The sequence below is a fragment of the Paroedura picta genome, unplaced genomic scaffold (genome assembly GCF_049243985.1).
Source record: "Paroedura picta isolate Pp20150507F unplaced genomic scaffold, Ppicta_v3.0 Ppicta_v3_sca19, whole genome shotgun sequence".
Lineage (NCBI taxonomy): Eukaryota > Metazoa > Chordata > Lepidosauria > Squamata > Gekkonidae > Paroedura > Paroedura picta.
In genome coordinates, this window is record NW_027518616.1 from 6,053,967 (window position 1) to 6,066,697 (window position 12,731).

A 12,731-nucleotide genomic window follows, 5' to 3' on the forward strand; every position below is an offset into this window, starting at 1 on the left:
TTTTCTCTTACAGGTCTAACACTTCCGAAAAACCAATACAACGCCCACCCGGAACAATATATAAAGCTAAACAAACCGTTCACTGGGCACTTATACGTACGAAAATCCCTATCGATTTACCTGTATTTACAAGGAAATAAAATGTGAAAAAAATATTTCTACAAACCATGGCCTTTCCCAACCATTTAAATTTTTCTCTTATACGTCTAACACTTCCGAAAAACCAATACTACGCCCACCCGGAACAATATATAAAGCTAAACGAACCGTTCACTGGGCACTTATCCGTACGAAAAACCCTATTGATTTACCTGTTTTTACAAGGAAATAAAATGTGAAAAAAATATTTCTACATCCCATGGCCTTTCCCAACCATTTAAATTTTTCTCTTACAGGTCTAACACTTCCGAAAAAACAATATAACGCCCACCCGGAACAATATATAAAGCTAAACGAACCGTTCACTGGGCACTTCTCCGTACGAAAAACCCTATTGATTTACCTGTTTTTACAAGGAAATAAAATGTGAAAAAAATATTTCTACATCCCATGGCCTTTCCCAACCATTTAAATTTTTCTCTTACAGGTCTAACACTTGCGAAAAACCAATACAACTCCCACCCGGAAAAATATATAAAGCTAAACGAACCGTTCACTGGGTACTTATCCGTACGAAAAACCCTATTGATTTACCTGTTTTTACAAGGAAGTAAATGTGAAAAAAATATTTCTACATCCCATGGCCTTTCCCAACCATTTAAATTTTTCTCTTACAGGTCTAACACTTCCGAAAATCCAATACAACGCCCACCCGGAAGAATATATAAAGATAAACGAACCGTTCACTAGGTACTTATCCGTACAAAAATCCCTATCGATTTTCCTGTTTTTACAAGGAAGTAAAATGTGAAAAAAAATATTTCTACATCCCATGGCCTTTCCCAACCATTTAAATTTTTCTCTTACAGGTCTAACACTTCCGAAAAACCAAAACAACGCCCACCCGGAACAATATATAAAGCTAAACGAACCGTTCACTGGGCACTTATCCGTACGAAAATCCCTATCGATATACCTGTATTTACAAGGAAATAAAATGTGAAAAAAATATTTCTACAAACCATGGCCTTTCCCAACCATTTAAATTTTTCTCTTACAGGTCTAACACTTCCGAAAAACCAATACAACGCCCACCCGGAACAATATATAAAGCTAAACAAACCGTTCACTGGGCACTTATACGTACGAAAAACCCTATTGATTTACCTGTTTTTACAAGGAAATAAAATGTGAAAAAAATATTTCTACATCCCATGGCCTTTCCCAACCATTTAAATTTTTCTCTTACAGGTCTAACACTTACGAAAAACCAATACAACGCCCACCCGGAACAATATATAAAGCTAAACAAACCGTTCACTGGGCACTTATACGTACGAAAATCCCTATCGATTTACCTGTATTTACAAGGAAATAAAATGTGAAAAAAATATTTCTACAAACCATGGCCTTTCCCAACCATTTAAATTTTTCTCTTACACGTCTAACACTTCCGAAAAACCAATACTACGCCCACCCGGAACAATATATAAAGCTAAACGAACCGTTCACTGGGCACTTCTCCGTACGAAAAACCCTATTGATTTACCTGTTTTTACAAGGAAATAAAATGTGAAAAAAATATTTCTACATCCCATGGCCTTTCCCAACCATTTAAATTTTTCTCTTACAGGTCTAACACTTCCGAAAAACCAAAACAACGCCCACCCGGAACAATATATAAAGCTAAACGAACCGTTCACTGGGCACTTATCCGTACGAAAATCCCTATCGATTTACCTGTATTTACAAGGAAATAAAATGTGAAAAAAATATTTCTTCAAACCATGGCCTTTCCCAACCATTTAAATTTTTCTCTTACAGGTCTAACACTTCCGAAAAACCAATACAACGCCCACCCGGAACAATATATAAAGCTAAACAAACCGTTCACTGGGCACTTATACGTACGAAAATCCCTATCGATTTACCTGTATTTACAAGGAAATAAAATGTGAAAAAAATATTTCTACATCCCATGGCCTTTCCCAACCATTTAAATTTTTCTCTTACAGGTCTAACACTTACGAAAAACCAATACAACGCCCACCCGGAACAATATATAAAGCTAAACAAACCGTTCACTGGGCACTTATACGTACGAAAATCCCTATCGATTTACCTGTATTTACAAGGAAATAAAATGTGAAAAAAATATTTCTACAAACCATGGCCTTTCCCAACCATTTAAATTTTTCTCTTACACGTCTAACACTTCCGAAAAACCAATACTACGCCCACCCGGAACAATATATAAAGCTAAACGAACCGTTCACTGGGCACTTATCCGTACGAAAAACCCTATTGATTTACCTGTTTTTACAAGGAAATAAAATGTGAAAAAAATATTTCTACATCCCATGGCCTTTCCCAACCATTTAAATTTTTCTCTTACAGGTCTAACACTTCCGAAAAAACAATACAACGCCCACCCGGAACAATATATAAAGCTAAACGAACCGTTCACTGGGCACTTCTCCGTACGAAAAACCCTATTGATTTACCTGTTTTTACAAGGAAATAAAATGTGAAAAAAATATTTCTACATCCCATGGCCTTTCCCAACCATTTAAATTTTTCTCTTACAGGTCTAACACTTGCGAAAAACCAATACAACTCCCACCCGGAAAAATATATAAAGCTAAACGAACCGTTCACTGGGTACTTATCCGTACGAAAAACCCTATTGATTTACCTGTTTTTACAAGGAAGTAAATGTGAAAAAAATATTTCTACATCCCATGGCCTTTCCCAACCATTTAAATTTTTCTCTTACAGGTCTAACACTTCCGAAAATCCAATACAACGGCCACCCGGAAGAATATATAAAGATAAACGAACCGTTCACTAGGTACTTATCCGTACAAAAATCCCTATCGATTTTCCTGTTTTTACAAGGAAGTAAAATGTGAAAAAAAATATTTCTACATCCCATGGCCTTTCCCAACCATTTAAATTTTTCTCTTACAGGTCTAACACTTCCGAAAAACCAATACAACGCCCACCCGGAACAATATATAAAGCTAAACAAACCGTTCACTGGGCACTTATACGTACGAAAAACCCTATTGATTTACCTGTTTTTACAAGGAAATAAAATGTGAAAAAAATATTTCTACATCCCTTGGCCTTTCCCAACCATTTAAATTTTTCTCTTACAGGTCTAACACTTCCGAAAAACCAATACAACGCCCACCCGGAACAATATATAAAGCTAAACAAACCGTTCACTGGGCACTTATACGTACGAAAATCCCTATCGATTTACCTGTATTTACAAGGAAATAAAATGTGAAAAAAATATTTCTACAAACCATGGCCTTTCCCAACCATTTAAATTTTTCTCTTATACGTCTAACACTTCCGAAAAACCAATACTACGCCCACCCGGAACAATATATAAAGCTAAACGAACCGTTCACTGGGCACTTATCCGTACGAAAAACCCTATTGATTTACCTGTTTTTACAAGGAAATAAAATGTGAAAAAAATATTTCTACATCCCATGGCCTTTCCCAACCATTTAAATTTTTCTCTTACAGGTCTAACACTTCCGAAAAACCAATACAACGCCCACCCGGAACAATATATAAAGCTAAACAAACCGTTCACTGGGCACTTATACGTACGAAAAACCCTATTGATTTACCTGTTTTTACAAGGAAATAAAATGTGAAAAAAATATTTCTACATCCCATGGCCTTTCCCAACCATTTAAATTTTTCTCTTACAGGTCTAACACTTCCGAAAAACCAATACAACGCCCACCCGGAACAATATATAAAGCTAAACAAACCGTTCACTGGGCACTTATACGTACGAAAATCCCTATCGATTTACCTGTATTTACAAGGAAATAAAATGTGAAAAAAATATTTCTACAAACCATGGCCTTTCCCAACCATTTAAATTTTTCTCTTATACGTCTAACACTTCCGAAAAACCAATACTACGCCCACCCGGAACAATATATAAAGCTAAACGAACCGTTCACTGGGCACTTATCCGTACGAAAAACCCTATTGATTTACCTGTTTTTACAAGGAAATAAAATGTGAAAAAAATATTTCTACATCCCATGGCCTTTCCCAACCATTTAAATTTTTCTCTTACAGGTCTAACACTTCCGAAAAAACAATACAACGCCCACCCGGAACAATATATAAAGCTAAACGAACCGTTCACTGGGCACTTCTCCGTACGAAAAACCCTATTGATTTACCTGTTTTTACAAGGAAATAAAATGTGAAAAAAATATTTCTACATCCCATGGCCTTTCCCAACCATTTAAATTTTTCTCTTACAGGTCTAACACTTGCGAAAAACCAATACAACTCCCACCCGGAAAAATATATAAAGCTAAACGAACCGTTCACTGGGTACTTATCCGTACGAAAAACCCTATTGATTTACCTGTTTTTACAAGGAAGTAAATGTGAAAAAAATATTTCTACATCCCATGGCCTTTCCCAACCATTTAAATTTTTCTCTTACAGGTCTAACACTTCCGAAAATCCAATACAACGCCCACCCGGAAGAATATATAAAGATAAACGAACCGTTCACTAGGTACTTATCCGTACAAAAATCCCTATCGATTTTCCTTTTTTTACAAGGAAGTAAAATGTGAAAAAAAATATTTCTACATCCCATGGCCTTTCCCAACCATTTAAATTTTTCTCTTACAGGTCTAACACTTCCGAAAAACCAAAACAACGCCCACCCGGAACAATTTATAAAGCTAAACGAACCGTTCACTGGGCACTTATCCGTACGAAAATCCCTATCGATATACCTGTATTTACAAGGAAATAAAATGTGAAAAAAATATTTCTACAAACCATGGCCTTTCCCAACCATTTAAATTTTTCTCTTACAGGTCTAACACTTCCGAAAAACCAATACAACGCCCACCCGGAACAATATATAAAGCTAAACAAACCGTTCACTGGGCACTTATACGTACGAAAAACCCTATTGATTTATCTGTTTTTACAAGGAAATAAAATGTGAAAAAAATATTTTTACATCCCATGGCCTTTCCCAACCATTTAAATTTTTCTCTTACAGGTCTAACACTTACGAAAAACCAATACAACGCCCACCCGGAACAATATATAAAGCTAAACAAACCGTTCACTGGGCACTTATACGTACGAAAATCCCTATCGATTTACCTGTATTTACAAGGAAATAAAATGTGAAAAAAATATTTCTACAAACCATGGCCTTTCCCAACCATTTAAATTTTTCTCTTACACGTCTAACACTTCCGAAAAACCAATACTACGCCCACCCGGAACAATATATAAAGCTAAACGAACCGTTCACTGGGCACTTATCCGTACGAAAAACCCTATTGATTTACCTGTTTTTACAAGGAAATAAAATGTGAAAAAAATATTTCTACATCCCATGGCCTTTCCCAACCATTTAAATTTTTCTCTTACAGGTCTAACACTTCCGAAAAAACAATACAACGCCCACCCGGAACAATATATAAAGCTAAACGAACCGTTCACTGGGCACTTCTCCGTACGAAAAACCCTATTGATTTACCTGTTTTTACAAGGAAATAAAATGTGAAAAAAATATTTCTACATCCCATGGCCTTTCCCAACCATTTAAATTTTTCTCTTACAGGTCTAACACTTCCGAAAAACCAAAACAACGCCCACCCGGAACAATATATAAAGCTAAACGAACCGTTCACTGGGCACTTATCCGTACGAAAATCCCTATCGATTTACCTGTATTTACAAGGAAATAAAATGTGAAAAAAATATTTCTACAAACCATGGCCTTTCCCAACCATTTAAATTTTTCTCTTACAGGTCTAACACTTCCGAAAAACCAATACAACGCCCACCCGGAACAATATATAAAGCTAAACAAACCGTTCACTGGGCACTTATACGTACGAAAAACCCTATTGATTTACCTGTTTTTACAAGGAAATAAAATGTGAAAAAAATATTTCTACATCCCATGGCCTTTCCCAACCATTTAAATTTTTCTCTTACAGGTCTAACACTTACGAAAAACCAATACAACGCCCACCCGGAACAATATATAAAGCTAAACAAACCGTTCACTGGGCACTTATACGTACGAAAATCCCTATCGATTTACCTGTATTTACAAGGAAATAAAATGTGAAAAAAATATTTCTACAAACCATGGCCTTTCCCAACCATTTAAATTTTTCTCTTACACGTCTAACACTTCCGAAAAACCAATACTACGCCCACCCGGAACAATATATAAAGCTAAACGAACCGTTCACTGGGCACTTATCCGTACGAAAAACCCTATTGATTTACCTGTTTTTACAAGGAAATAAAATGTGAAAAAAATATTTCTACATCCCATGGCCTTTCCCAACCATTTAAATTTTTCTCTTACAGGTCTAACACTTCCGAAAAAACAATACAACGCCCACCCGGAACAATATATAAAGCTAAACGAACCGTTCACTGGGCACTTCTCCGTACGAAAAACCCTATTGATTTACCTGTTTTTACAAGGAAATAAAATGTGAAAAAAATATTTCTACATCCCATGGCCTTTCCCAACCATTTAAATTTTTCTCTTACAGGTCTAACACTTGCGAAAAACCAATACAACTCCCACCCGGAAAAATATATAAAGCTAAACGAACCGTTCACTGGGTACTTATCCGTACGAAAAACCCTATTGATTTACCTGTTTTTACAAGGAAGTAAATGTGAAAAAAATATTTCTACATCCCATGGCCTTTCCCAACCATTTAAATTTTTCTCTTACAGGTCTAACACTTCCGAAAATCCAATACAACGCCCACCCGGAAGAATATATAAAGATAAACGAACCGTTCACTAGGTACTTATCCGTACAAAAATCCCTATCGATTTTCCTGTTTTTACAAGGAAGTAAAATGTGAAAAAAAATATTTCTACATCCCATGGCCTTTCCCAACCATTTAAACTTTTCTCTTACAGGTCTAACACTTCCGAAAAACCAAAACAACGCCCACCCGGAACAATATATAAAGCTAAACGAACCGTTCACTGGGCACTTATCCGTACGAAAATCCCTATCGATTTACCTGTATTTACAAGGAAATAAAATGTGAAAAAAATATTTCTACAAACCATGGCCTTTCCCAACCATTTAAATTTTTCTCTTACAGGTCTAACACTTCCGAAAAACCAATACAACGCCCACCCGGAACAATATATAAAGCTAAACGAACCGTTCACTGGGCACTTATCCGTACGAAAAACCCTATTGATTTACCTGTTTTTACAAGGAAATAAAATGTGAAAAAAATATTTCTACATCCCATGGCCTTTCCCAACCATTTAAATTTTTCTCTTACAGGTCTAACACTTCCGAAAAACCAATACAACGCCCACCCGGAACAATATATAAAGCTAAACAAACCGTTCACTGGGCACTTATACGTACGAAAATCCCTATCGATTTACCTGTATTTACAAGGAAATAAAATGTGAAAAAAATATTTCTACAAACCATGGCCTTTCCCAACCATTTAAATTTTTCTCTTACAGGTCTAACACTTCCGAAAAACCAATACAACGCCCACCCGGAACAATATATAAAGCTAAACGAACCGTTCACTGGGCACTTATCCGTACGAAAAACCCTATTGATTTACCTGTTTTTACAAGGAAATAAAATGTGAAAAAAATATTTCTACATCCCATGGCCTTTCCCAACCATTTAAATTTTTCTCTTACATGTCTAACACTTCCGAAAAAACAATACAACGCCCACCCGGAACAATATATAAAGCTAAACGAACCGTTCACTGGGCACTTCTCCGTACGAAAAACCCTATTGATTTACCTGTTTTTACAAGGAAATAAAATGTGAAAAAAATATTTCTACATCCCATGGCCTTTCCCAACCATTTAAATTTTTCTCTTACAGGTCTAACACTTGCGAAAAACCAATACAACTCCCACCCGGAAAAATATATAAAGCTAAACGAACCGTTCACTGGGTACTTATCCGTACGAAAAACCCTATTGATTTACCTGTTTTTACAAGGAAGTAAATGTGAAAAAAATATTTCTACATCCCATGGCCTTTCCCAACCATTTAAATTTTTCTCTTACAGGTCTAACACTTCCGAAAATCCAATACAACGCCCACCCGGAAGAATATATAAAGATAAACGAACCGTTCACTAGGTACTTATCCGTACAAAAATCCCTATCGATTTTCCTGTTTTTACAAGGAAGTAAAATGTGAAAAAAAATATTTCTACATCCCATGGCCTTTCCCAACCATTTAAACTTTTCTCTTACAGGTCTAACACTTCCGAAAAACCAAAACAACGCCCACCCGGAACAATATATAAAGCTAAACGAACCGTTCACTGGGCACTTATCCGTACGAAAATCCCTATCGATTTACCTGTATTTACAAGGAAATAAAATGTGAAAAAAATATTTCTACAAACCATGGCCTTTCCCAACCATTTAAATTTTTCTCTTACAGGTCTAACACTTCCGAAAAACCAATACAACGCCCACCCGGAACAATATATAAAGCTAAACGAACCGTTCACTGGGCACTTATCCGTACGAAAAACCCTATTGATTTACCTGTTTTTACAAGGAAATAAAATGTGAAAAAAATATTTCTACATCCCATGGCCTTTCCCAACCATTTAAATTTTTCTCTTACAGGTCTAACACTTCCGAAAAACCAATACAACGCCCACCCGGAACAATATATAAAGCTAAACAAACCGTTCACTGGGCACTTATACGTACGAAAATCCCTATCGATTTACCTGTATTTACAAGGAAATAAAATGTGAAAAAAATATTTCTACAAACCATGGCCTTTCCCAACCATTTAAATTTTTCTCTTACAGGTCTAACACTTCCGAAAAACCAATACAACGCCCACCCGGAACAATATATAAAGCTAAACGAACCGTTCACTGGGCACTTATCCGTACGAAAAACCCTATTGATTTACCTGTTTTTACAAGGAAATAAAATGTGAAAAAAATATTTCTACATCCCATGGCCTTTCCCAACCATTTAAATTTTTCTCTTACATGTCTAACACTTCCGAAAAAACAATACAACGCCCACCCGGAACAATATATAAAGCTAAACGAACCGTTCACTGGGCACTTCTCCGTACGAAAAACCCTATTGATTTACCTGTTTTTACAAGGAAATAAAATGTGAAAAAAATATTTCTACATCCCATGGCCTTTCCCAACCATTTAAATTTTTCTCTTACAGGTCTAACACTTGCGAAAAACCAATACAACTCCCACCCGGAAAAATATATAAAGCTAAACGAACCGTTCACTGTGTACTTATCCGTACGAAAAACCCTATTGATTTACCTGTGTTTACAAGGAAGTAAATGTGAAAAAAATATTTCTACATCCCATGGCCTTTCCCTACCATTTAAATATTTCTCTTATAGGTCTAACACTTCCGAAAAACCAATACAACGCCCACCCGGAAGAATATATAAAGATAAATGAACCGTTCACTGGGTACTTATCTGTACGAAAATCCCTATCGATTTTCCTGTTTTTACAAGGAAGTAAAATGTGAAAAAAATATTTCTACGTCCCATGGCCTTTCCCAACCATTGAAATTTTTCTCTTACAGGTTTAACACTTCCGAAAAACCAATACAACGCCCACCCGGAACAATATATAAAGCTAAACGAACCGTTCACTGGGCACTTATCCGTAAGAAAAACCCTATTGATTTACCTGTTTTTACAAGGAATTAAAATGTGAAAAAAATATTTCTACATCCCATGGCCTTTCCCAACCATTTAAATTTTTCTCTTACAGGTCTAACACTTCCGAAAAACCAATACAACGCCCACCCGGAACAATATATAAAGCTAAACGAACCGTTCACTGGGCACTTATCCGTACGAAAAACCCTATTGATTTACCTGTTTTTACAAGGAAATAAAATGTGAAAAAAATATTTCTACATCCCATGGCCTTTCCCAACCATTTAAATTTTTCTCTTACAGGTCTAACACTTCCGAAAAACCAATACAACGCCCACCCGGAACAATATATAAAGCTAAACAAACCGTTCACTGGGCACTTATACGTACGAAAATCCCTATCGATTTACCTGTATTTACAAGGAAATAAAATGTGAAAAAAATATTTCTACAAACCATGGCCTTTCCCAACCATTTAAATTTTTCTCTTACAGGTCTAACACTTCCGAAAAACCAATACAACGCCCACCCGGAACAATATATAAAGCTAAACGAACCGTTCACTGGGCACTTATCCGTACGAAAAACCCTATTGATTTACCTGTTTTTACAAGGAAATAAAATGTGAAAAAAATATTTCTACATCCCATGGCCTTTCCCAACCATTTAAATTTTTCTCTTACATGTCTAACACTTCCGAAAAAACAATACAACGCCCACCCGGAACAATATATAAAGCTAAACGAACCGTTCACTGGGCACTTCTCCGTACGAAAAACCCTATTGATTTACCTGTTTTTACAAGGAAATAAAATGTGAAAAAAATATTTCTACATCCCATGGCCTTTCCCAACCATTTAAATTTTTCTCTTACAGGTCTAACACTTGCGAAAAACCAATACAACTCCCACCCGGAAAAATATATAAAGCTAAACGAACCGTTCACTGGGTACTTATCCGTACGAAAAACCCTATTGATTTACCTGTGTTTACAAGGAAGTAAATGTGAAAAAAATATTTCTACATCCCATGGCCTTTCCCTACCATTTAAATATTTCTCTTATAGGTCTAACACTTCCGAAAAACCAATACAACGCCCACCCGGAAGAATATATAAAGATAAATGAACCGTTCACTGGGTACTTATCTGTACGAAAATCCCTATCGATTTTCCTGTTTTTACAAGGAAGTAAAATGTGAAAAAAATATTTCTACATCCCATGGCCTTTCCCAACCATTTAAATTTTTCTCTTACAGGTTTAACACTTCCGAAAAACCAATACAACGCCCACCCGGAACAATATATAAAGCTAAACGAACCGTTCACTGGGCACTTATCCGTAAGAAAAACCCTATTGATTTACCTGTTTTTACAAGGAATTAAAATGTGAAAAAAATATTTCTACATCCCATGGCCTTTCCCAACCATTTAAATTTTTCTCTTACAGGTCTAACACTTCCGAAAAACCAATACAACGCCCACCCGGAACAATATATAAAGCTAAACGAACCGTTCACTGGGTACATATCCGTACGAAAATCCCTATTGATTTTCCTGTTTTTACAAGGAATTAAAATGTGAAAAAAATATTTCTACATCCCATGGCCTTTCCCAACCATTTAAATTTTTCTCTTACAGGTCTAACACTTCCGAAAAACCAAAACAACGCCCACCCTGAACAATATATAAAGCTAAACGAACCGTTCACTGGGCACTTATCCGTACGAAAATCCCTATCGATTTACCTGTATTTACAAGGAAATAAAATGTGAAAAAAATATTTCTACAAACCATGGCCTTTCCCAACCATTTAAATTTTTCTCTTACAGGTCTAACACTTCCGAAAAACCAATACAACGCCCACCCGGAACAATATATAAAGCTAAACGAACCGTTCACTGGGCACTTATCCGTACGAAAAACCCTATTGATTTACCTGTTTTTACAAGGAAATAAAATGTGAAAAAAATATTTCTACATCCCATGGCCTTTCCCAACCATTTAAATTTTTCTCTTACAGGTCTAACACTTCCGAAAAACCAATACAACGCCCACCCGGAACAATATATAAAGCTAAACAAACCGTTCACTGGGCACTTATACGTACGAAAATCCCTATCGATTTTCCTGTTTTTACAAGGAAGTAAAATGTGAAAAAAAATATTTCTACATCCCATGGCCTTTCCCAACCATTTAAATTTTTCTCTTACAGGTCTAACACTTCCGAAAAACCAAAACAACGCCCACCCGGAACAATATATAAAGCTAAACGAACCGTTCACTGGGCACTTATCCGTACGAAAATCCCTATCGATTTACCTGTATTTACAAGGAAATAAAATGTGAAAAAAATATTTCTACAAACCATGGCCTTTCCCAACCATTTAAATTTTTCTCTTACAGGTCTAACACTTCCGAAAAACCAATACAACGCCCACCCGGAACAATATATAAAGCTAAACAAACCGTTCACTGGGCACTTATACGTACGAAAAACCCTATTGATTTACCTGTTTTTACAAGGAAATAAAATGTGAAAAAAATATTTCTACATCCCATGGCCTTTCCCAACCATTTAAATTTTTCTCTTACAGGTCTAACACTTACGAAAAACCAATACAACGCCCACCCGGAACAATATATAAAGCTAAACAAACCGTTCACTGGGCACTTATACGTACGAAAATCCCTATCGATTTACCTGTATTTACAAGGAAATAAAATGTGAAAAAAATATTTCTACAAACCATGGCCTTTCACAACCATTTAAATTTTTCTCTTACACGTCTAACACTTCCGAAAAACCAATACTACGCCCACCCGGAACAATATATAAAGCTAAACGAACCGTTCACTGGGCACTTATCCGTACGAAAAACCCTATTGATTTACCTGTTT